This window comes from Paroedura picta, chromosome 2 (genome assembly GCF_049243985.1).
Source record: "Paroedura picta isolate Pp20150507F chromosome 2, Ppicta_v3.0, whole genome shotgun sequence".
NCBI lineage: Eukaryota > Metazoa > Chordata > Lepidosauria > Squamata > Gekkonidae > Paroedura > Paroedura picta.
In genome coordinates this window covers 22068918-22093735 of record NC_135370.1, presented here as the reverse complement: position 1 = coordinate 22093735, position 24818 = coordinate 22068918, and positions in this window count along the sequence as shown.

Genomic DNA, 24818 nt, shown 5'->3' with positions numbered 1-24818 from the left:
TACGTACAGAGTTGACATAATTCATTATTCCACTGTCTTTCGCACTGCCAGTGCCAGCGGGCCTTCCTAGAATTGAGCTGCCACTCATTGCTGTGAAGGAAAAATCCCTGTAGTGGTTCAGAAATAAGGAAATAACTCCATGTTTTATAGACTGAGACCAATGTTCTGACAGTCTAGTACAGGGGTAGGCAAACTGTGGCCCTCCAGATGTCCATGGACTACAATTCAAGTGAGGCCCTGCCAGCATCATGGGAGTTGTAGTCCATGGACATCTGGAGGGCCACAGTTTGCCTACCCCTGGTCTAGTATATACACATCTCTCCAACAAAAGCTCCTAGTGCTGCAGGATCAGACCAGAAATATATAGGCTACAAACGAACCGTCAATTCCTTTTGGTAACTCCAGTCCAAACAAAATGTATAGGAATTGTCCAGGCTATTTCAAATCATTAATGGATCTTTTTATTTCTTCATTTTATAGTAATTCAAAACTTTGTAAATCATCCAAAATCATAAATCACAACCAAAATGCGTTCCTAGGTAAATAATATCCCGTTTTCCCAAACTTCCTCAGTGATTGTGATCGTATTTTCTTAATGTTTTCACTGCTCCATATTAATTATCCCATGGGCTCTCCGCTCATCATGCTTTTAAGTCTTAATTAGCTAGACCAAAGTTTTAAATTATTATAAAATGAAGAAATAAAAAGATCCATTAATGATTTGAAATAGCCTGGACAATTCCTATACAGAAATATATAGGGAATGCAGTTATAAATCACATTGCGCAGTGGAAGTGTGAATGTGTTCAAAGAGAAGTGCTGATGTGAATGGCTGGAATAAAAATACTTAGAATCTATTTAGTACAGTTCTGGTGTTTCAAGGCAGTCCAGAAATTCCTTTGTGTAGAGATGACCATGTAGTTGATCAGTCATTTGTGTGAAGAAATGCATTTTTGGGGCGGAAGTGTGACCTGAATAAAACATTTACGAGGAGGTTTTAAAAGCGTTTCCCTCAGGACAGAGAACAAGCTGGGAGGAGGAAATCAATTCATTGGCTTTTCAGGCTCACCTCAGCTACTTCTTAAGAAATGTTAATAGGTCTAGCTAAAGACAAAGTGGAGGGGGGGTGTCCACTCTCCCCCCTCCTCCCCAAGAAGGGAATAGAGGTCTGGAAGAATTGAAGACTAGAGAGACTTCAGGAAGCAACTCATTGACCTGACCTTAACAGTGGGTGAGGAAAAGAGAGGTGATAAAAATTGCGGCAGCGAGGAGGATGGTCTCTTTGCCTCAGAGCAGGCAAAACTCTTAACTGAGGTCTGGAGTCAGTTGCCAATACAGATAGCTGAAGGAAGCTGCAAAGTAATGGAAACTCTGTAATCTATAACCTTCTAAATTGAACTATATTTAACATCAGATAGATCAAGTTTACAGAGGTGATGATGATGCTAGTCATTCAGTTGAGTCTGCCTCTTGGCGATCCAATGGCTGTCAACCATGATTTCTAATCTTGCACCACTTTTTTTAGTTCTGCAATGTCCTAGGCAGTGTCCATTTGGATCGTATCCAGTGAAGAATTCTTCAGTTCAATGTATTTAATACGGTCACAGACCAACAAGTTTCCAGCGTACAAATATATTTAAAAAAAAACATTGAGTTCTCTAAAGGTAAAGGTAAAGGTATCCCCTGTGCAAGCACTTGGTCATGTCTGACCCTTGGGGTGATGCCCTCTAGCGTTTTCATGGCAGACTCAATACAGGGTGGTTTGCCAGTGCCTTCCCCAGTCATTACCGTTTACCCCCCAGCAAGCTGGGTACTCATTTTACCGACCTCGGAAGGATGGAAGGCTGAGTCACCCTTGAGCCGGCTGCTGGGATTGAACTCCCAGCCTCATGGGCAGAGCTTTCAGACTGCATGTCTGCTGCCTTACCACTCTGCGCCACAAGAGACTTGAGTTCTCTAGAAGTGAGCAAAAGACCTGCTAAAGCATACAAGAAATAAGATAATCTATATCAGTTATACATAACACTCCAGAAGTGCCTAAGGGATCAGCAACAATGAAGGAAAGATTTAAAGTTTCCAGCAGAAACTTATGTGCTGGTTAACAATATTTGTTTGTTGCTTTTCTGAAGTATACTCAATGCAGTTTCTGGCTATACAGCCAAAAATCAGAAAGACCTCAAAATATTAAAAACCAGATTAAGAACATAAGAAGAGCCCCGCTGGATAAGATCGGTGGTCCATCTAGTCCAGCATTCTGTCCCACACAGTGGTCAACCAACTCCTCCAGAGGGTCAACAACAGGGGAGAGAGGTCGAGGCCTTCCTAAGAACATCAGAAGAGCCCTGCTGGATCAGACTGGTGGTCTATCTAGTCCAGCATCCTGCCTCACACAGTGGTCAAGCAGCCCCTCCAGAGGGCCAACAGCAGAGCAGAGAGGCCGAAGCCTTCCTAAGAACATCAGAAGAGCCCTGCTGGATCAGACTGGTGGTCCATCTAGTCCAGCATCCTGTCCCACACAGTGGTCCACCATCCCCTCCAGAGGGCCAACAGCAGAGCAGAGAGGCCGAGGCCTTCCTAAGAACATCAGAAGAGCCCTGCTGGATCAGACTGGTGGTCTACCTAGTCCAGCATCCTGTCCCACACTGTGGTCCACCATCCCCTCCAGAGGGCCAACAGCAGAGCAGAGAGGCCGAGGCCTTCCTAAGAACATCAGAAGAGCCCTGCTGGATCAGACTGATGGTCTATCTAGTCCAGCATCCTGCCTCACACAGTGGTCAACCAGCCCCTCCAGAGGGCCAACAACAGGGGACAGAGGCCCTGCCCTGATGCTCCAGGACTCAGAGGTTTAGTGCCTCTAATTCTGGAAGTTCTCTAGTTCACCATGGCTATCAGGCATCGATAGAATTATCCTCCATGAATCTATCTTCACCCTCTTTTAAAGCTGTCTGTGCCTGTGGCCATCAAGGTATTCTCTAGCAGCAAATTCCACATCTGAAGCCCTCTGTAGAAAGTGGTATTTAATTTGGTCCCTGAGACAGTAAGCAGAATATGAACTCAATGACCAAAGACCTTTAAAAATATCATGACCTTCTATGGTTTCCCCCCGACGAATGCTAGAGATGCCACTTTGCACATTTCCGTAGGCAACGCATTCCCAAGGCCTGGGGCTGCCATTGAAAAAAAAAAACCATCCATTCTGAGAACCTCCTTTTCCTTGGTTGTGGGACTGGAAGCAGGCCTGTTGTGGTGACCATAGAGAGGCCTAGCCTGTACGTGGCTGCAAAGAGCTTTGAAAATGAAAAACAGCACCTTGTATTGAACTCAGATATAACCTGACAACCAACGTAGATATTTTTAAAAATTATTTATTTTATTATTTAATTTGGAGGACATCTGGAGGACCACAGGTTGACTACCTCTGGTTTAGAGGTTACACAGGATTGGCCGTGTCCACCTGAAGTAATCTCAAAGTGGCTGACAATCTCCTTCCCTTCCTCTCCCCACAACAGCCGCCCTGTGAGGTAAGTGGAGCTGAGAGTGCTCTGACAGGACTGCTCTGTGAGAACAGCACTACCAGGACTGTGACTAACCCAAGGCCACCCAGTTGGTTGCATGTGGAGGAATAGGGAATCGAACCCGGCTCACCAGATTAGAGGCCGCCGGTCTTGAACACTATACCCAGTTGGCTCTTGGTGTAGTGGTTAAGAGCAGCAGCCTTTAAACTGGAGGACCAGGTATGATTCCCCACTTCTCCACATGCAGCCATCCACAGCTCTCTCAGAACTCTCTCAGCCCCACCTACTCCACAGAGTGATTGTAATGGGAAGAGGAAGGAAAGGTGATTGTCAGGCACTCTGAGACTCTTTCAGGTAGTACAAAAAAAATGCCCAGCTCTTCTCTCTTCTTCCTCTATAACAGAGCACTATAGACCAAACAAGGCTTTATACCTAAGGAGAGATGACCAATAGTCCACAAAGCTTCTTATAGTCAGTTGACCCAACTGGACTTCTGGTTGCACGGTCCCCACCAGGGGCAGAGGATCCCCCCATCCCAGGACGTCTTCCCCCAGCTGTCAGGGGACTTACCAACAATCAAAGAAGGCAATTCTAGCCTTAGAGCAGGGATTCCCAACCAGGGGTCTGCAGGAGCTCCAGAGGAGGTCCACAGCCTTACCCCTTCTGCTTTAATGGACTCAGCCACAAGCTATGGAAGCAGCCAGCTTAATTGCTCCCCTTCCCCCTTTCCCGGAATTTGTGTCGTTCCTGCACTGGGAAGGGGGCGGAGCTTTCATGCCTTTCACCACCTCCTGTCTCTCCCTCCCCTCAGCCCTCCTGCCTGTCAACACAGGTGGTGATGTCACTTTTGGGGGCCTGGCAGAAAGGCATGGACAGCTGAACATTTCAGGGGCTCCTCCCTGGTCAAAAGTTTGAAAAGGCTACCCTGGAGGAGTCGGCTCAGTTCTCCTCCACTGGGCTTCTCTTGAAGTCAGATCTTGAAGGAGCGCGTCTGATTTTTTTCGCACTTAATCAAAGTCTTGAGTGCAATCAAGAGGCGAGATGAGCCAGGAATAGGTTGCAACCGGAACGAGAGCCTCATCACTTGCGAGATACTTATTGGCATGCCGTTGAGGACGTGGGATCATTTCCTGTTATGAGTTCATCCCAGTGATCGGGGCAGAAGGCAAAACCTGACACTCGAGCCAGCCAAGTGCGTGCGTGCGGACGGGGGTAGGGGGTGTCGGGGCCTGAGATAATCAATAGCTGTCTAGCCTGACAATTTTAAAACATTGCAGCAATGACAGCCAGAGAAAAAAGGATCTTAATTAGGAATCCAGATTGTCAAAATCATTCTCAAAAATTATTTCCTGAAACTGCGGCACGTCCTGCATATAAGGACGTTGCTTGTGTTAAAATGACAGCAGGTTCTTAGAATCATAGAATCACTGAATAATAGGGACCTCCTGGGTCATCTAGTCCAACCCCCTGCACTATGCAGGACACTCACAACCCTATCGCTCATCCACTGTAACCTGCCACCCCCTTGAACCTTCACAGAATCAGCCTCTCTGTCAGATGGCTATCCAGCCTCTGTTGAATAATTTCCAAGGAGGGAGAACCCACCACCTCCCGAGGAAGCCTGTTCCACTGAGAAATCGCTCTAACTATCAGGAACTTCTTCCAGAGGTTTAGACGGAATTTCTTTTGAATTAATTAATTCCATCTTGTCGAAAGTGTTTGTGATGTAGAGATTGGCATGGTCGATCCTGAGTTCATTGTGGGTTCAGCCACTCCACCAGGAGTGTGCTCAGTGGGTCTCTGTGTGGGTCAGAAGCAATCGTCCAAAGTTTGAGTCCAGTGGCATCTTGAAGACCAACCAAGCTTTTGGGTGCCTGCAGGCTTCTTCGGGTGGGAATCCATACTGCCCTGAAGCAATGGAGCAAAATTTGCATCCTGTGGCACCTTTCAGAACAATTGAGTTTTATTCTGGGCATAAGAATTATATTCTGTTGGTCTTAAAGGCGTCCCTCAGCTGGAGCTTTGTTCCACCAGAAGCGGCTCACTCAAAATAGGAAGTGACATCACTGCAAAGAATTGGAAGCACGTGGTGCCATTACAGTATTTATGTACAACTACACAAGCAGCGTTTATTGGAAGCAAGGAAAAAAACAGGCAGAAAAACTGTTGATCCTGCATCACATGGACATAAGCCCACTTGGTAGGGTGTGAGTTTTCCTCATGCAACTAGAACCTTATTATGGCCATATATAAAGATGAAGATTTAGAGATTTTTATACTTCTTGGGCTTTGCAGTCTCCTTTATGTTTATTGATGGATTGATGTATACACTTGCTTTGTACCATGCTTTTCTTCCCAGTGAAGATGCAAAAGTGGCTTACGTTGTTCACTTCTCCTCCATTTTATCCACACAACAACCCTGCGAAGTAGGTCTGTGTGAGAAGGCGTCCAAGGCCCGAGCTCACCCAGTGAGCTTCCTTGGCATAAGTTGGGATTTGAACCTGGATCCCAGTGTGACATTATGACAAGTTCACGACATCGCATTGGTTACTGTTTGAAATTTGTTCCCTCTTTCTCTCTCTGCACACAAACAAGCATCCAGCCAGGGAAAGAGTATTCAGCAGGGATCCTTTGTGTTGACAGTCCGTTGAACTTCTCTCTGAGCTGTCAATCACCAGCTCTGTTTACTAAAAACCAGAGGGAGAAGAGGCAGGAGAAACTAGTCAATAAGATGCAGAAGTTGCCATCGCCTGCTCTGCTAAGCTTGTATAAATTCCTAAAGTCTTATTCTGCATAGGTTGAGTTCCCAAGTATTTCCTGGGTGTATCAATACAGTGTTCAGTGTTGTTCAGTGTTTGCAGTTGGGTGTTTTGGAGCAAGGATTGACTCTGTTGGCTAGGAATCAAGATTCCAAAACTACCAGAGACTTCCAAACACCCTCCATCTCTCTTCCTGTTGCAGACAACCTCTGATATATGGACATCTGGAGGACCACAGGTTGACTACCCCTGTTGTAGAGTCCCTTATGGTCTCTTGTTTTCTGTACAATTGGGATGCCTGATGGAATCACAGTATGATGTTGGGCAGAAACGTAGCTCAACTCTCCTAAAATGGCCAGATTGGGGCCAGGAGCTCCAGATCCATCTAGAGCAGTACTTCTCCACCTTCCTAATGCTGCGACCCTTTAATCCAATTCCTCATCTTGCGTTGAACCCCAACCCTAAAATTATGCAAGTGTTCTTTCACAGAAATTAAACCGAAACCGACCAATGGCGTGAAGATCCCATGTTCATGATTGGATATAAATTGTTTCCCCCCTCCCCCCGGGGGTTTCTCAGTTCAGTTCTGCCTCTTGTCCCACCATGCCAATCTTGCTCTTTTCCGCTGCTCCAGACAGACGAACGCTCTATCTCAATCTACGCCGCAAGGCTGTTCTGTGGATGAAATGGAAGAGGAGTGATGTTGGCCAGTTTGGGACCCCCTTGGAGAGAAGGACCCTGCCGCAACCCCTGTGAAAGGGTCGTTCAACCCCCAAAGGGGTCCTGACCCCCAGGTTGAGAACCACTGATCTAGAGGAAGTTGTTACCACTCTCTGCCAACATGGCAGGAAACCACGTGGCCATGTGGCATTTCAGGGCAAAGGTTTTGGTGGGCTCTGTATGAATTATGCTCAAGTATATATGGCATAGAGTGGTCCCCCACCTGGTGGATCCAGCAGCATGTTTATTTCCAACTCTCCCCCCTCCCAGCCTCCCCCATCTCCTTACCTTGGTTGTTTTGGTCATCTGGGCAAATCCTTTTGGGGAGATGAACTGTGAGCCCACTTCCCATGTCTGGGGCCTCCTGGATAGCATTTTTGGGGTTTGCCCGACTGCGGTAGGCCCAGGGAGGGGGCTGTGCTCAACCTGCCTTCCTTGTGGTAAAGATAGAGGTATCCCCTGTGCAAGCACTGGATCACATCTGACCCTTGGTGTGACGCCCTCCAGCGTTTTCATGGCAGACTCAATACGGGATGGTTTGCCAGTGCCTTCCCCAGTCATTACCGTTCCTTGCGGTACCCGTACATATTTTGTTCCCAAGTCTTTCCCAACAGGCAGGCTGCACGATGTTATGGGGTGGCAGGCGAGCCGCTCAATTTTCGTATCTGCCCCGATGCTGCAACCAAGCCTCCGTGGTCTGTAACCCACAATAAGCAGTTTCATTTCACAGCTGGTGCCACATAATCCGTTGCTCTCTGCAAGACCTCTCCTGTGCCCTGAGCCTGCAAAGAGCAACCCAGGCAGAAAAAAAATGATGCATGTGAACACACGGAACAGACGATGTTTCCTCATCCTGAATCAGACTCTTGGTCCATCAAGGTCAATATTGTCTACTGTTCTCGAAGGTCTCAGGCTGAGGCCTTTCCCATCACCTGCCAAGCATATTCTCTACCACAGAATCCCAGCCCCCTCCCCTAGGGTCACCAGCCTCCAGGTGGGACCTGGAGATCCCCATGGAATTGCTAAGGCCATTCTGCACCAGGATCTATGTGGCAAATTGGTTGCGGGACGAAAAAACACCATTTTAAATAGTGGAATTCGTCATTATGCATACCTGCCTTTGTAGTGGAATCCAGTTGCGTTTCTATCATTGAGTTTCTATCCCACAGGTTTCCGGTCTCTGCAAAAATCGCTAGCCAGGAAGCAATATTGCTGAGCTCGTCCCGCCCCTGGCTGTCAAGCAGCCAATGGGTGGCCGTTATCATGATCCCAAAAAGCCCCTTTCCCTTTAAGGAAGTTAAAAAAAAACAACACATTGCAACGAATCTGCATTCCCTGGAGAAGATTTAGAGGACAGATTATATGGCATTATACCCTGCTGGGGCCTTTTCCCAAATTCTACCCCCTCCGGATTCCACCCCCCGAATCTCCAGAAATTTCCCAGTTAAGAGTTGGCACCCCTCCCCTCCCCGTACTCAGTGGAAAGCTAAGAACCACTAATGATCCTGCCTTTTTCCTTAGGAGCTAAGAATTGACCCGTCGTCGTTTTGACCAGCTTCTTTGCTGTCACCGCCGCTTAAATAAAAGCCTTGACAAATTGCTTGTATTGGCTTTATTAGAGGATCCTGCCCTAGGAAAGCAATTTGCTTGCCTTCCCAATTAGCTGAAAATGAGCGCCAGCGTTTAGACTGCTTTGGGCAAGGTTGAGAACTTCTGTACGCCGAATTCCGTGGCAGAAGAAGAAAAACATATCTTTCCATCGAGTAAGATGTCCTGGCCTCATGCCATCTCAGTATTCTCTAGCAGTATAATTTGGACTCATCTCTCTGCATGGTGCCGGCTGTTCCTTGTTCATGATGAGATTGTTCTTCATCTCACATTCGGAAAATATTAGTAGAGATCAGAAGGAGAAGGAAGGGGAGCGCTCTGTTGATATGTGGACAAGGAAAGGTGGGTGTAAATGTTTTAATCAATCAATCACATGGCTGCAGTGTGCTATACCATGACAGGAACCAATCTCTATCTCTATCTTTAAACCGCTCAGGGAGCGGTATACATATTTGGATAAGGGGTAAGTCGGCGGAGAGTGGGTGTGACCAGTCCGGGTGAGGCCCCAATCGGGACGCTTTGCGCATCCCGATTGGACCCTCACCTGGACTGGCCACGCCCACTCCCGCCCACCCAGCCGGCCAGGGGCTCTCAGCCACCATGGTGGCAGTTTGCCCCAGATGCTCCCCAGGATACATGTGCCCTGAGGTGGGGGGAAGGGAGGGCCCGTGGGAGGCAGTGGCTTCCCCATAGGCCTGCAGGAAGAAGCAACTTTCCCGGGGAGGGAGGGGGCCGGGGATGTGTTCCCTGGCCAAACGAGCGCACCTGCCATCTTGCAGAGGCAGCGGGTATGCTCCACAGGCCTTGGGGAAGCCGCAGCATCGTTGGGGAGGGAGGGGGCCAGGAACGGCTTCCCCACAGACCCAGAGCACACCTGTGGCCTCCCTGGGCTGCTGGGTGTTTTCGCTGCCGGAGCGGGCCTTTCAAAGCCCGTTCTTCGGTGGGCCTTTAGCAGCCAGCTGCAGGAGAAGCCGGGTCCCAATCGGTGCTTCCACCTGCCCCTCAAAATGCCCACCAAGCCTTCTGGGGGCTTTGGCAGCCCTTTTGTGCATGGTGAGGGGGAGGAGCCATGTCCCCACTGGCCCTTCCCACCCCTCACCACAAAACACATGCTGAGCCCTCTGGGGGATTCGGCAGCCCTTTTGTGCAAGGAAGCGGGAGGCTCCAGGTCCCTGCCCTTGTTTCCCCTCCCCACCTCGAGAAGGCCCACAGCGGCATCTCCAGGCTTCAGCTGGCCTTCCTGTGGGGGGGGGGGGGGGGCGAGAGGCAGGTGGCTAGCATCCATTGTATTGTCTTATTTCTGCATATAAGATCATTTCTTTGATGCGTCCCATAGAATGGAGGGATCTTGGATTTTCAGTTTTAGGAAGATCTGCAGAGTACATGATGGAAAAGCATGTGAAGAATATCCTACGGGGGGGGGGGGACACTCAGGGAGATACAAAATTAGCATATTTAGATTGGGAATTTCCTGGTATTTTTCAAATACTCTCCTCCTTTGTTCTGGGCTCATTCCACATGCATTGGATAATGTGCTTTCAACGTCCTTTTGCAGCTGGATGTTCCTGTGCAGAATTGGAAAATCTGCTTCTAAACCACATTGAAAATGCATTACCCAGCGTACACAGAATGGTCCCTGATTGGCTCAGTTGGAGCCTTCCTGCTCCTTTAAGTGCACACTCTCCCGGAATACCCCCACAGAACAAGAGTTAGTCAATTAGACTGTTAGGACTCTCTCCTCTCTTCTTTACAAATTGATTCTCTTATTCTTTAAGTAGCTAGTGAAATACTCCTCCTTTGCATATTTAAACTTTCTCAGTGTAAATTCCACCGTTGTCAGACGCACAGGAAACTCACAACAAAACTTATTCAAAAGAAAAGAGTTTTATTGATTAGCACTATACGCATTGGACTGAAAGTCAAATCTGACCAGAGGCCAGATTTGCCCCAGCTTATCAATACATTTCTCCCGCCCAAAACTTGACAGTTCCCAAGGAGGGGGGTAGGAGAGAAAAGACATGTGTGTTAAAACAACAGGATTCCATTCTCCCAGCCTTGAGAGAGGTGACAACAACCCTGTGAGCCCACAACAAGATAAAGGTTAACATAACATCACTACTCTACTTTATAGCTTACAAACTACAAAGACAGGGCAAGCAGGCGCCAGGCCCAATCAAGCAATATAACTGACCTGGAGGAACTCAGGCTAATTTATGACAGAGATTCTACAATCCTGACATCCCTCCGCATTAAAACTAACTCACTCCCCCACCTAGCCGGCATCCACCGGGTGAGGACAATCAGGGAATGCTCGATGGAAAGCCCGGAGAAGGCGGGGCGCCTTCACATTCCCAGCCTCAACCCACTCCTTGTCCCCAGAGGGAAAATCTTTCCAATCGACCAAATACTGGAGGCGACCCTTATGCATACGAGAGTCTAAAATTTGGTTAACTTCATAGTGGGTGTCTTTGTCGATGTATATCGGCACAGGCGTAGCTGGAGGAGGGTGCCATTCATCCGGGACGGGAGCTCTCCGCAGCAGGCTGGAATGAAAAACCGGATGCACATTCCTATAAGTCTTTGGTAAAGCAAGTTCCACAGTTACAGCATTTATTAGTTTAACCACTTTAAATGGGCCCACATATTTTGGGCCAAGCTTCTTGGATTTTTGTTGACACCGCAAATTCTTTGTGGACAAATAGGCCAGATCTCCCACTTTCCATTCTGGTGCAGGTACCCGTTTTTTATCCGCCTGGGCTTTATAGGCCTGTTTCGCTCCTTTGAGGCTGGCAACTATCTCCGGCCACCCTGCACTGATGGTTGCAGCCCACTTATTTATGTCAGGGGCTTCGGTGGAGCTAAGTTCCCAAGTGGGTGCTGCCACTAAATCAGTCCCATACACCACCTTGAAGGGGGATACCCCCGTTGAGGCGTGGGCCCCATTGTTATAGGCAAATTCAGCGAGTGGCAGTAAAGAAACCCAGTCATCTTGCTGATGATTGATAAAGCAGCGTAAGTATTGCTCCAAGATCTGGTTGACTCTCTCGGTCTGGCCATTAGACTCGGGGTGATAGCCTGAGGTGAGGGCTTGTTCTATGCCTAACAACTTCAGGAGCTCCCGCCAGAACTTGGCAACAAACTGGGGGCCCCGATCCGTCAGAACACGTGTCGGGATCCCGTGCAGACGTACCACGTGGTTAATAAACATTGAAGCCAATTTGGCTGCAGTAGGCAAGGCCGTGCACGGGATAAAATGAGCCTGCTTTGAAAAAGCGTCCACTACCACCCAAATGACGGTTTTCCCTTGACTGGGAGGTAAGTCCGTAATAAAATCCATAGTGACATCCGTCCAAGGCCGAGAGGGGGTGGGCTGGGGCTGCAACAGCCCTTTTTTCTTTCCCCCAGCAGGTTTTGAGGCGACACAAATGGGGCACCCCTGCACATACTTTTCCACATCCTTGCGCAGAGAGGGCCACCAATACTGTCTCCTGACCAGGTGCAGAGTTTTCACAAACCCAAAATGTCCAGCTGTTTTCGCATCGTGACAAAGTTTTAAAACCTCTCCCCTGGCCGCAGCCGGGACAAAAAGTCTCTCGCCCTTGAAAAAGAGCCCCCCCTTCTCAGTCAGATCGGGGCGGAGGGAGTAGAATTCCGAGTCCTGTGACAACTCCTTCTGGACCCAACCCCCTGGAATGGGCGTTACAGACTTCGTGTGGCTGCGCGTCACCGCGGCCATCCCCAGTTGGGCGGGGGTAAAAACTGTATCCACCAATGGGTCTCGTTTGCTGTTGTACTGGGGCAGGTGCGACAGGGCGTCTGCCAGAAAGTTCATTTTGCCGGGTAGATGTTTAAGGGAGAAGTTAAAACGAGCGAAAAACTCCGCCCATCTCATCTGCTTTGCCGAAAGCGAGCGGGGCTGCTTGAGCGCCTGGAGGTTTTTATGATCCGTCCAGACCACAAATGGCACTGCGGACCCCTCTAACCAATGCCTCCAAGTGGAAAGAGCCAATTTGACTGCAGCCGCTTCCTTCTCCCAAATGGCCCAGTTCCGTTCCGCCCCAGAAAATTTCTTTGAAAGATAGGCCAGCGGGTGCAATTTCCCATCCTCCCCCTCTTGGAGGATCACGGCCCCCATTGCCACGTCCGAGGAATCTACTTGCACGGTGAATTGCCTAGTTGGGTCAGCATGGGCCAGCACCGGTTCGGACGTAAACAACAATTTCAGTCTGTCAAACGCGTCCTGGCATGGGGGAGTCCAATGGAGAGGCGCCCCCGGACGGTTAGCTGCCTTTCCCCCTTGTTTGGTTTTCAACAAATCAGTGAGAGGCAACGCCACTTTGGCAAAATTGGGGATAAAGGTTCTATAAAAATTAGCGAACCCCAAGAAACTTTGTAATTGCCTCCTAGTACGGGGGGGTTCCCACGCCAACAGGTCCCGCACTTTGCCCGGGTCCATTTCAATCCCAGCCTGGGAGACCCTGAAGCCCAGAAACTCCACCGCATCTTGGTGGAACTCGCATTTTGACAGTTTGGCAAACAACTGGTGCTCCCGCAAGCGGCGGAGCACCTCACGGACCAGTTTAGCATGACTCTCAACATTTTCTGAATACACAAGAATATCATCAATATAAACCAACACCCCCTGGTACAATAAATCATGCATAATTTCATTAATCATATTCATGAACACGCCCGGAGCGCCGGCAAGGCCGAACGGCATTACTGTGTACTCAAACTGCCCCAGGGGAGTGTTAAAGGCTGTCAAATATTCGTGTCCCTTCTTTATTCGGACCCGGTAATAGGCCTCCCTTAAATCCAGTTTCGTGAAGATTCGCGCCTTCCCCAAGTGGCCCAATAAGTCCTTTATCAGGGGGAGCGGGTAGGCGTTGCATGTGGAGACTGCGTTCAAACCCCGGTAGTCGGTGCACAAACGCAGTGAACCGTCTTTCTTTTTCACAAAGAGGACCGGGGCCGCCAAGGACGATGTGGCCGGTCTAATAAAGCCCCTCGCCAAGTTTTTATCCAAAAATTCCCTGAGCTCCGCCATTTCCCGCGGGCTCATGGAGTAAAGCTTGGCTTTGGGGAGGGGTTCCCCCTTCTTCAATTCAATTGCACAGTCAGTTTTACGATGGGGGGGAAGTTGGTTGCACTCCACCTCCGCGAACACATCAGCAAAGTCCCGATACTCGGGAGGAAGCGCTGCCCCCCCGGACCCCAAAGCGGCCACAACCCCCGAGCTCGGGGGGCTCCGCGGCCGAGCGTGCTGCTCGCAAGCGGGAGAGGTGAATTCCACAGTCCCTTCTTTCCATTTCACTAGGGGGTCATGTTCCTTCAGCCAATCCAATCCCAACACGCAAGGGAAGGCAGAGTGAGGGGCTACCAAAGGCTGGATTTGCTCCCAATGTTTTTTTATGTCCAAGTCCATTGGGCGCGTTTTTGCCGTGGCTTCCCCTCCGGGGGCACATTTCCCATCTAATTGGGTGATTGGCAAGGGTTCTCTCAGCGGCACCTTTCCCACCCCCAAAGTCTCGGCCAGCGCCGGGCTCACTAAGGATTGGGTGCACCCCGAGTCCACGATACATCGGACACCCACTGTTTTCCCCGACTTGGGGTTGGAGAGATTGGCAGGTAAGAGCAGCAAGGGGGAATCACTCACCGCGCGTTTGCCCCTGTTGGCGGCCTGCTGGCGGGGCGCCTTTACAGCAGACCGTCCTCGTTTCCCGACTGCGCCTCGGCTTGGTCCTCCTCCTCCGGCTCGCTACTTTCCTCCGAGTCGTCCACTGCCGGTACGGCAGCCACCGGCACCAGCAGGGACTTGGCACTTTTCTTCGGAGCGGCTTTCTTGGTGGGCTGAGCTTTCGTTGGGGGGCTATTCACGGCTCTCGGTGTCGATCCCGCTTTTGACGGGCATTGTGCGAGAAAATGCCCCGCTTGGCCGCAACCCAAGCACAGCCCTTTCGCCATGCGCTGGGTGCGCTCCGTCGGCTCCAGCTTCGCACGGGGCTTGACTTTCGCCGGGGTGGAAGTCTTCGCCACAGTTTTACCCGCTAAGACCTGAATCATCGAGGCCCGCTCCAATCGATTTTCCATCTCTCCAGCCAATTGGACCCACCCGTCGACGGTAAGCGGGTCTTCCAAAAGGAGGCATTTGTCAGCCAGAGTAGGATCGAGGCCCCCCACAAACGCCAGTACGCGTTGGGGTTCGGTCCAGTCAGGCACCGAAGACGCCAGCTCCTTAAATTCCCTGGCATACTCCACCACTGACAATTTTCCTTGCCGGTGAGCCCTGAGTTTCTTCTCTGCCGTCTCCCGTTCGAACGGCTCCACATACATCTGGCGCATGGCTCGCAGGAAGTGGTTGTAATTACGGATGGCTTGGGGATGATAACGGTACAAGTCCAGGAACCATTTGGCAGCCTTGCCTTCTAGGGCCTGCCCCACAAAACGCACCCGCTCGGCGTCGTCATGGAACGTAAAACCCATGTCCATCATGTAGGCCTGGAGATGCACCAGGAACGTAGGGAATTCTGCGGGGTTCCCCGAAAACTTAGCCTTGAATTTATAGGTGCTCCGCATCTCCACTCCACGGAGGTGGGGGGGTAGGCGCCCTGGGCCCCATCCCGCTGGCGCCGGAGCTGGGACCAGGGGCCTTGCACCCCGGCCGATGCCCCGTCCTCGTCCCGCCGCCACTCTCGCTCGATCTGCCACCCTCGCCGCCTCTGCTGCCCGCGCGGCCGCCGCCGCTGCTTCTCGCGCCGCTGCAGCTGCTGCCGCCTCAGCTCCCGCAACGTCCGCCGCCGCCGCCGCCGCTGCTGCCGCCGCCGCTGCCTCAGCGTCTCCGTCCGCGCCGTCGCCTCCGGCTCCGTCGCCACCGGCTCCGTCGCCGCCAGCGCCACCCACGTCCTCTCGCTCCTCGTCTTCGTTTTCCCTTTCCCGCTGCGCTCTCGCCCGCGCCGCAGCCTCCGCCTCGATCTCCAGCTGCGCTCTGGCTCTGGCCACCGCTTCATCATCCGCTGCTGCTTGTGTGTCCGCCATGCCGTGCTCCCGCAGGGCAAGCCCACCACTCGCTCTGCGCCCGCTGGTATCGTGTGCACCACCACCGAGCACTTCCTTCAACAGGCGTTGTGTCCGTCGTTTCTCCTCTGGATCCAACCGACCCGAAAGGTCCTGCAGCCAGTTGGTCACCCTGTCCAGCTTGTACTGCAAGTCCTGCGTCTCACCCACAGGCTCCAGTCCGTAGCTAGGCAGTGCCAGGTGCTCCGGCCACACTTCGTCCCCAGTAGGGCGGTCGTACCTCGACAATCGCCGGCGCTGGGTGACGTGTCGTTCCAAAAATTCCTCGGGCCCCGGGGTTGTCCCCGAGATTGCCCTCAGCATGCCCGAGCTGTACGGCCCTGCACTAGCGCCGTCGCCCTGGGAAAGGTCCCAATCCAGGCCCTCTCCCTGCTCAGAAAAAGTATGTCCCTCGCCCTGCATTTTCGCAGGTGAAAGGAGTTGTGAGATTTGACTTGATGTCAGACGCACAGGAAACTCACAACAAAACTTATTCAAAAGAAAAGAGTTTTATTGATTAGCACTATACGCATTGGACTGAAAGTCAAATCTGACCAGAGGCCAGATTTGCCCCAGCTTATCAATACATTTCTCCCGCCCAAAACTTGACAGTTCCCAAGGAGGGGGGTAGGAGAGAAAAGACATGTGTGTTAAAACAACAGGATTCCATTCTCCCAGCCTTGAGAGAGGTGACAACAACCCTGTGAGCCCACAACAAGATAAAGGTTAACATAACATCACTACTCTACTTTATAGCTTACAAACTACAAAGACAGGGCAAGCAGGCGCCAGGCCCAATCAAGCAATATAACTGACCTGGAGGAACTCAGGCTAATTTATGACAGAGATTCTACAATCCTGACAACCGTCTCCACCATGACCGCTTTGGATAGGCACTAAGCCAGCGGTTCTCAACCCGAGGGTCGCAACCCCCCGAGGGGTCATTTGGCCTTTCCTGGGGTGTTGCAGCGGCAGCAGCACCATGGCACTGGCCTCCTCCGTGCTGCCTCGGAGCTCATCGAGGCAGCGTGGAGGAGGCCAGTGCCATGCTGCCGCTGCCACTGCCGCCACCTCTCCTCTGACACTGGCCTCTTTGGCGCCACCTCTGTAAGCTCCAAGGCTGCGCAGAGGAGGCCAGCGCCATGCTGCTGCCGCTCTGGCCACCTCCGCCACCGCTCCACGCTTCCTGCAGCAAAAGCGACGGCGTCTGCACATGGGCGTTGCCGCATGTACTTATGCACGCCGCCACATCTGCACATGCATGAGTGCATTGCATGAGCACACACGTGAGCACACACGCCGCCACCCCACCCCTGCTGTACGGGTCGCAGGGCGGGGGTGGTTGAGAACCGCTGCACTAGGCAGACATTAACATATGAGATTATGAAATACACCTTATATTTTGCATTGAGCTGTTTCTACATCCTATGCCTTTGGTTCTGTAATGTGATAGGTTTGTTCTCATTTATTTAGTTGACCTCCAATTAGTAAATTAACGGAACACTCTCCCACATTATCTTCCTTGCCCCGGCCTTGTAGAGATGAAGTAAACAGCTTCGCATGTGTCGGAGCGCAACTGGACATTATGCACCTGTCACTTGTGCACTAAGTTTTGAATTAAGGGAGGGATTGTGAATGTCCATATAGGTATGCCATCTTAACTGTAATTCAGTTTCAGCAAGGAACTTCCTAGCAAGTATATGCATATTTCCTCAATAAAGAGATTTCTTTTGTACCAAAAGAGTCTACTTGTTGGACGTTCAAGAGGATTCTGGCACTTCCCTAGTCACATCTCCACTGAGCACCTTCCCTTCCCCAAACTCTAACCTCTGTAGGCTCTGCTCCAGATTGCCATGAATTCGTCAACCCACAGCTGGCAATCCTACCGACAGGGCCTATCAGCCCATCCGACTCTTGGCCATCCATGGCCCTGCAGGGAAATGTCCCTCCAAGAAATTTCTCCTGGCAACTTTGAGGACCACGAAGCTCCTGCTGGAAACAAAAAACTCTACACTCTGGTCACTCAATGAAAAGACAAAACAGAAAGGAGCTGGACTTACCGGTGGCCAAGTCAGAGACCGGCAGCCAGTTGCATTTATTTCCTGCGCAGACTGAAACCTGTGAGATATTCATTGCTTCATGGGACATGTGGCTCTTCACGCAACCTCCAGGAAGCCTGTTATTCCTAGCATCACCAAGCAAAGCCATGCGTGGCGAGAAAGGGCAGGGTTGGATTCTGGAGGGCGCACTTAATTGTATAAAGCCCCCCAAAGCAATCCGGTGGTTGTTAAAGCTACCCAGACGTCCGTGGACAAAAGAATTATTTTCATGCTTCAACTCCCAAATCCTGAGAAATCCATCGAGGTGTCAAGGGATGAAAACAGCTCAGAGGGTCTGACTGAAATGAACCTGAGTCTTCTATTTGGTTTGGCATGCTGGACTCATCGCAGGAGCAAATTAACAACAGCTTTGCCGCATTCATCCCAGTTTGTCACTATCCTTATAACGGCACAAAGTTGGAGTGCAGCAGCACCTTTAAGACCTACACTGTTTAATTCTGGCAATAAGCTTTTGTGCACATGCATACGTCTTCGGATGGGGTACCGTGCTAGTCTGAAGCCATAGACCAAAGTTTGAGTCCAGGGGGCACCTTTAAGACCAACAAAGATTTATTCTGGGTAAGAGCTTTCATCTGCATGCACCCATCTTCAGCCGGCTAGTGTATTGGTCTGAAGCAGCAGAATGGCCGTTTCCGCACTGCAGGTTTCATGCTGGACTGCAGGCTGGAGTTTTAGTCGTGGCAGGTTGGCCCACCTCTTCCTGCACCCACATGGGGGAGCATTTGGCCCGGTGCACCTCATCCGCCCTTGATTTTTGCTCCTGCACGGGAGCTGGGGCAGTGAAGTTCCCAGTGCAGAAATGGTGAACAAAGGGGCACCTTTCTTTGAGAGGCACCTTTGAGACCAACCAAATTTTATTCTGGGTTTAAGCTTTCGTGTGCATGCACACTTCTTCAGGAGGGTAGCCATGTCAGTCAGCAGGAGTAAAACAACGTTTGAGTGCAGGGGCATCTTTTAGACCAGCAAAGTTTAATTCTGGGTATAAGCTTTGGTGTGGAGACACACTTCCTGAACCTTTACATCTGGTTTGATTCCTCGCTCCTCCTCCACATGCAGCCAGCTGGGTGACTTTGGGCTTGCCACAGCACTGATAAAGCTGTCCTGACAGAGCAGTAATATCAGGGCTCTCTCAGCCTCACCTCCCTCGCAGGGTGTCTGTTGTGGGGAGAAGAAAGGGAAGGTGAATGGAAGCTGCTTTGAGACTCCTTCAGGAGTGAAAAGCGGAATATAAGAATCAACTCTTCTTCATAAATAAATAAACTTTGGGGAGGGGGGAGACCAAGGTTCTATAGCTCTGTGGTGGTCTCAAGTTCAATCCCCAACATCTCCACTTTAAATGACCAGTTAGTAGATGACGTGAAAGACCTCACCCTAGGACCTTGGAGAGCTGCTGTTGTTCCAAGTAGACCAGCCTTTTCCAACCTTTTGACTGTGGATGAGCCCCAGAAATACAGGCTTCAAAGAGCCCCCAGAAGTGATGTCAGTTGGCCATGCCTTCCTCCCACACACCCTGGAAGTGACATGTCACTGGAAGAGACAGTACCACCCTCAACCTTCGTCCTTCTGGTCCTCCCTCCTCCTGCCTTTACTACTTGTACGACAGCTCTGCCTCATGTAGGCCAGAAAGAAAAGCAGGAGCTGAGAAGACACCCCAGACCCTCCCCCATAACACAACAGAACCGATTTCCCCACTTTGATTTTTACACCCACAGCTTACCCACTGGGCCCTCTGGGTGGAGATGGCCAGTTCCCTAGCTTGTGGCCAAGTCCATTAAAGCAGGAGGGGAAAGTCCACAGACCCCCACCCCACCTGAGCTCCCACAGACGCGCTGTTACCCAAAATGGATCCCTCAGAGGGAATTTGGGGGATTATGAATATTGCAAGAGGCTGAGTAGCCCAAGATCTTTCTGCCAGTTTTTACGGGGCCCTCCTCCTGGGAGAAACCCTGAAATAAGCAGGCCTAATTGGGTTCCCAAAAGGATTTTAAAAAATTATTTTATTAAGTAACCTACAGAGAAAAAACGTACACACACTAATTTCTACATGGGGAAGATTAGATAAACAGGGAAAGAACATATACTGTATCCAAGGATGCAGCGCGATGGCGGTTGGTGACATTAGGTGTGGAAAGCAATGCTGGGCGTGAAGAAGTCGATACACACACACACACTGAGACACACACACTGAGCAGAGCTCAGGTTTTGACCAATATAAAGAAGAAGAAGAGTTGGTTCTTCTATGCCACTTTTCCCTACCCGAAGGAGGCTCAAAGCAGCTTACATTCACCTTCCCTTTCCTCTTCCCACAACAGACCCTGTGGGGTGGGTGAGGCTGAGAGAGCCCTGATATTCCTGCTAGGTCAGAACAGCTTTATCAGTGCCGTGGCAAGCCCAAGGTCACCCAGCTGGCTGCATGTGGGGGAGTGCAGAATCGAACCTGGCATGCCAGATTAGAAGTCCGCACTCCAAACCACTACACCAAACTGGTATAGTTTGAAATTCTGGGGCCATCCTGCAGCTTGGCCTGTGAGGTGATACGGTGTGATTGGCTATAGGTTGTAGACACACCTGGTGGCTGGCAAAGGATGTCTCTCGACTGGGAGGTTTGGGGTTGTGTCATCTGAGCCTATCAAGCTGAGCAATCTTAAGAATGTGTTTTAATGGCCCTGTAATGTTCAGTCGGGAAGGAGTCCAAGGGGACAGCAATAGGAGACATTAAGAAGGTGTAAGAATACTGTAGCTTTTGCCATAGGATATTTCTGTAACTAGGTTATGTAGAGCAGGGGTAGTCAACCTGTGGTCCTCCAGATGTCCATGGACTACAATTCCCATGAATGTAATTTATTTGGGAATTGGCATTGTAGTCCATGGACATCTGGAGGACCACAGGTTGACTACCCTTAATGTAGAGTATTCACCCCTGTGTAGGAGATGGGGGCAGCTTAGCACCTTTGCTTTGTGTTATGACCCTGTTGTTCCTTCCTGCATTTCTGTTTCCCTCCTCTCTTCCTCACCTCTAAGCTCTGGTCCTTTCCCCATCTCCCTTGAAGCCGAGTTTCCCATCAGTGTTAAGACTGTTTGATGCCCCGTCCCCCACACCCCGTTTTCACTGGATTCTCACGGGAGGGAGACCTTTATCCTTTATCCCCAGTTTCGACAATGCCTTGATGAGAGTCCTTTCTCGCTTAATGAAGAAATCTTTGACTACCTGCCAAGAGTGTGCTTTTCTAAGTAATCGAAGATCCTCACAGCAGGAGAGGTGCCACTAGACAGAGATTGCGCTGAACAAATAGACAGTTTGGGGTAGGATTGGGAGCTTTGGCAATCGCAGAAGCCTGAGGTGGCCAGCGCCACAGCATGGAGGGGGGAGGCGGTGCTGGCGTGCCAGCCAACACCCATACATAGGCGCAGAACTCATGCCGGCAGGGGCTCATGGGACTTGTAGTCCATGGACATCTGTTGACCCATCCTTTGGCCACCCATGCATAAGTCAACGGCCTCGGTTTATTCTAAAACAACGGTTCTCAACCTGGGCGTTGGGACCCCTTTAGGGTCGAACGATCCTTTCATAGGGGCACAGCAGGGCAAGCAGCTTGGCTGGGGTGGATCGAGACAGAGTGCCTGTCTGTCTGGAGTCACGGAAAAGGGCAAGATCGGCATGGTGGGATAAGAGGCAGAACTGAACTGAGAAACCCCGGGAGAAAACCAATTTAGATACAATCACGAACAATGGGTCTTCACGCCATTGGCCAGTTTTGGTTTAATTTCTGTGAAAGAACCCTTGCATAATTTTATGGTTGGGGGTCACCACAACCTGAGGAACTGTATTAAAGGGTTGCGGCATTAGGAAGGTTGAGGTCCTCTTGTGGTGCAGAGTGGTAAGGCAGCCGTCTGAAAGCTTTGCCCATAAGGCTGGGAGTTCAATCCCAGCAGCCGGCTCAAGGTTGACTCAGCCTTCCATCCTTCCGAGGTCGGTAAAATGAGTACCCAGCTTGCTGGGGGGTAAACGGTCATGACTGGGGAAGGCACTGGCAAACCACCCCGTATTGAGTCTGCCATGAAAACGCTGGAGGGCGTCACCCCAAGGGTCAGACATGACTCGGTGCTTGCACAGGGGATACCTTTACCTTTTACCTTTTATTAGGAAGGTTGAGAACCAGTGGTCTAAATAAAACAAAATCAGAGTGTAGTAGCACCTTTAACACCAACAAAGATTGATTCAGGGCGTGAGCTTTCGAGTGCAAGCACTCTTCATCAGACCTTCCTCAGCGAGCTTGCACTCAAAAGCTCATGCCCTGAATCAATCTTTGTTGGTCTTAAAGGCGTTAATTCAGAACAACAGGGCTACCCATTTGAATCTGGTCTAAAACAAATTCTCTTCTGCCATCTACTGGTCTGCCTCAGATATTACCATGAATACCTTTTCTAAAACGGCCCCATGATGTCCACACATGGCTTGTTTCCTGTCTCTTCTAGAGTCTTCTAGAAACTTCTGTTCTATCTCCAGGCGCAGTTTGTTCTGGATCGGGAGGTCCTCAGTTTGCCTTTTAGACAGTTGTTGTTGTTATGTGCGAAGTCGTGTCCGACCCATCGCGACCCCATGGACAATGATCCTCCAGGCCTTCCTGTCCTCTACCATTCCCTGGAGTCCATTTAAGTTTGCACCGACTGCTTCAGTGACTCCATCCAGCCACCTCATTCTCTGTCGTCCCCTTCTTCTTTTGCCCTCGATCGCTCCCAGCATTAGGCTCTTCTCCAGGGAGTCCTTCCTTCTCATGAGGTGGCCAAAGTATTTGAGTTTCATCTTCAGGATCTGGCCTTCTAAAGAGCAGTCAGGGCTGATCTCCTCTAGGACTGACCGGTTTGTTCTCCTTGCAGTCCAAGGGACTCGCAAGAGTCTTCTCCAGCACCAGAGTTCAAAAGCCTCAATTATTTGACGCTCGGCCTTCCTTATGGTCCAACTTTCGCAGCCATACATTGCAACTGGGAAGACCATAGCCTTGACTAAACGCACTTTTGTTGGCAGGGTGATGTCTCTGCTTTTTAGGATGCTGTCTAGATTTGCCATAGCTTTCCTCCCCAGGAGCAAGCGTCTTTTAATTTCTTTGCTGCAGTCCCCATCTGCAGTGATCTTGGAGCCCAGGAAAATAAAATCTGTCACTATCTCCATTTCTTATGCTAGAACAACCCTTGCAGTTGTTCCCTTGCAGAATGCTAGAACAACCCTTGCGAGAACCAGTATGGTGTAGAACAGGGGTAGTCAAATTGCGGCCCTCCAGATGTCCATGGACTACAATTCCCAGGAGCCCCTGCCAGCGTTCGCTGGCAGGGGCTCCTGGGAATTGTAGTCCATGGACATCTGGAGGGCCACAGTTTGACTACTCCTGGTGTAGAAGTTACAATCATCGGCTTGCATCTGGGAGAACCAGTTCAAATCCCAACTCTGCCAGAGAAGTTTAGGATGACTTTAGGCCAGTCACATGCTCTCAGCCTAGCCTCCCTCACAAGGTCATTGTGGAAGAGAGGAAAATGTTTTAAGCCACCTTGGGTCTCCATTGGGGAGAATGATAACTGTGGTAAATAAATTACATTTAAGCTGCTTTGAATCACTACCTCCCACCCGAGGGCGAAAAGTGAGATAAAAATATCTCAATAAACAAGTAGTATCAATATTCGTAAGCATACCCGAACTCCTCTTTTCAGAACAGATACAAAGCTTCAAATGAATTCTGGCTTCTGAGGTCCCACCTTACTTTTCTGGCCGTTCTCAAGCACAGTAAACAAGAACAGATAAACATCTCTGTTTAAATATACTGCAAACAAGAACGGATAAATATATCTGTGTAAATAGGTCAAATCATTGGAGTGAGTCATATATTTTAAAACCATTAAATAAACAGAGGCACTAAAAGGGCAGTCCATGATTTTGCGTGACTCAAGTTCCGCTGTGTTCAGTAGGTCTACAGCTAGCGTTGCCAACTCTGGGTTGGGAGATTCCTGGAGACTTGGAGGGGAGGACCTGGAGATGGTGGAGTTTGCGGGCAGGGGGCCCCATAATGTGCACCACCCTGAGCCAGTATGCTGGGAGGGTGGCATATATATTAAATTAATTAATAATAAAATAATGCTGTAGAGTCCACTCCCCAAAGCAGCCATTTTCTCTAGAGGAACTGGTAGAGCTCAGCTGTCATTCTGGGTCATCTCCAGGCCTCATCTGCAGCCCTAGCCCAGGTAAATGTACGCAGGAGTGCAATTGGCCCCAGCTCTTTCGTGGATGTTCATCGTGGAATGAAGGAAGAGGCACAGCAGATGAGAGGCTTCAGAAAAGCATAGGAAGATCTCAGCCGAGTTCAAAGATGCAAAGGAGGGATGAAGCACTTTAAGCTTAAGGTTCTGGTAAGCACCTTCAAGGCCATACGCAGTCTGGGCCCAGTGTATCTGAGAGACCGCCTCCCTGCCTACATCCCCCCAAAGAGCATTACGTTCAAGGCCACCGCCAACTGGCTGGTGATCCCGGGCTCCAAGGAAGCACATCAGGCCTCAACCAGGGCCACAGCTTTCTCCATCCTGGCTCCCACCTGGTGGAACGAGCTCCATGATGAGATCAGGGCCCTACCTGAACTCCCACAATTCCACAGGGCCTGTAAAAGGGAGCCAGGCATTCAGTTGAGTCAGACAGACTTAACACCATTCAGCTGACCCCCAGACATAGCAGATATCCTTCCACATCCTGAACCCAACTGACCCCCTATGGGTTTTGTTACTGTTGTGTTATGATTATTATTACTATTAGGGTTACAATGTATACTCCTATGTTTTACGTAAACCACCCGGAGCCTTAGGGGAGGACAGCGTAGAAATTGAATGAATGAATGAACGAACAAAGAAATAAATATGCAAAGGAGGAATGAAGCACTTTGTTGAGGAGAAGAGAAACAACTTTGTAAAGGAAGAGAGGAGAGACAGAGTCCTAACAGTCTAACTGACTAACTGTTCTTGATGGAAACAGGAAGGAAGTGTGCTCATAGGAACAGGAAATCCCC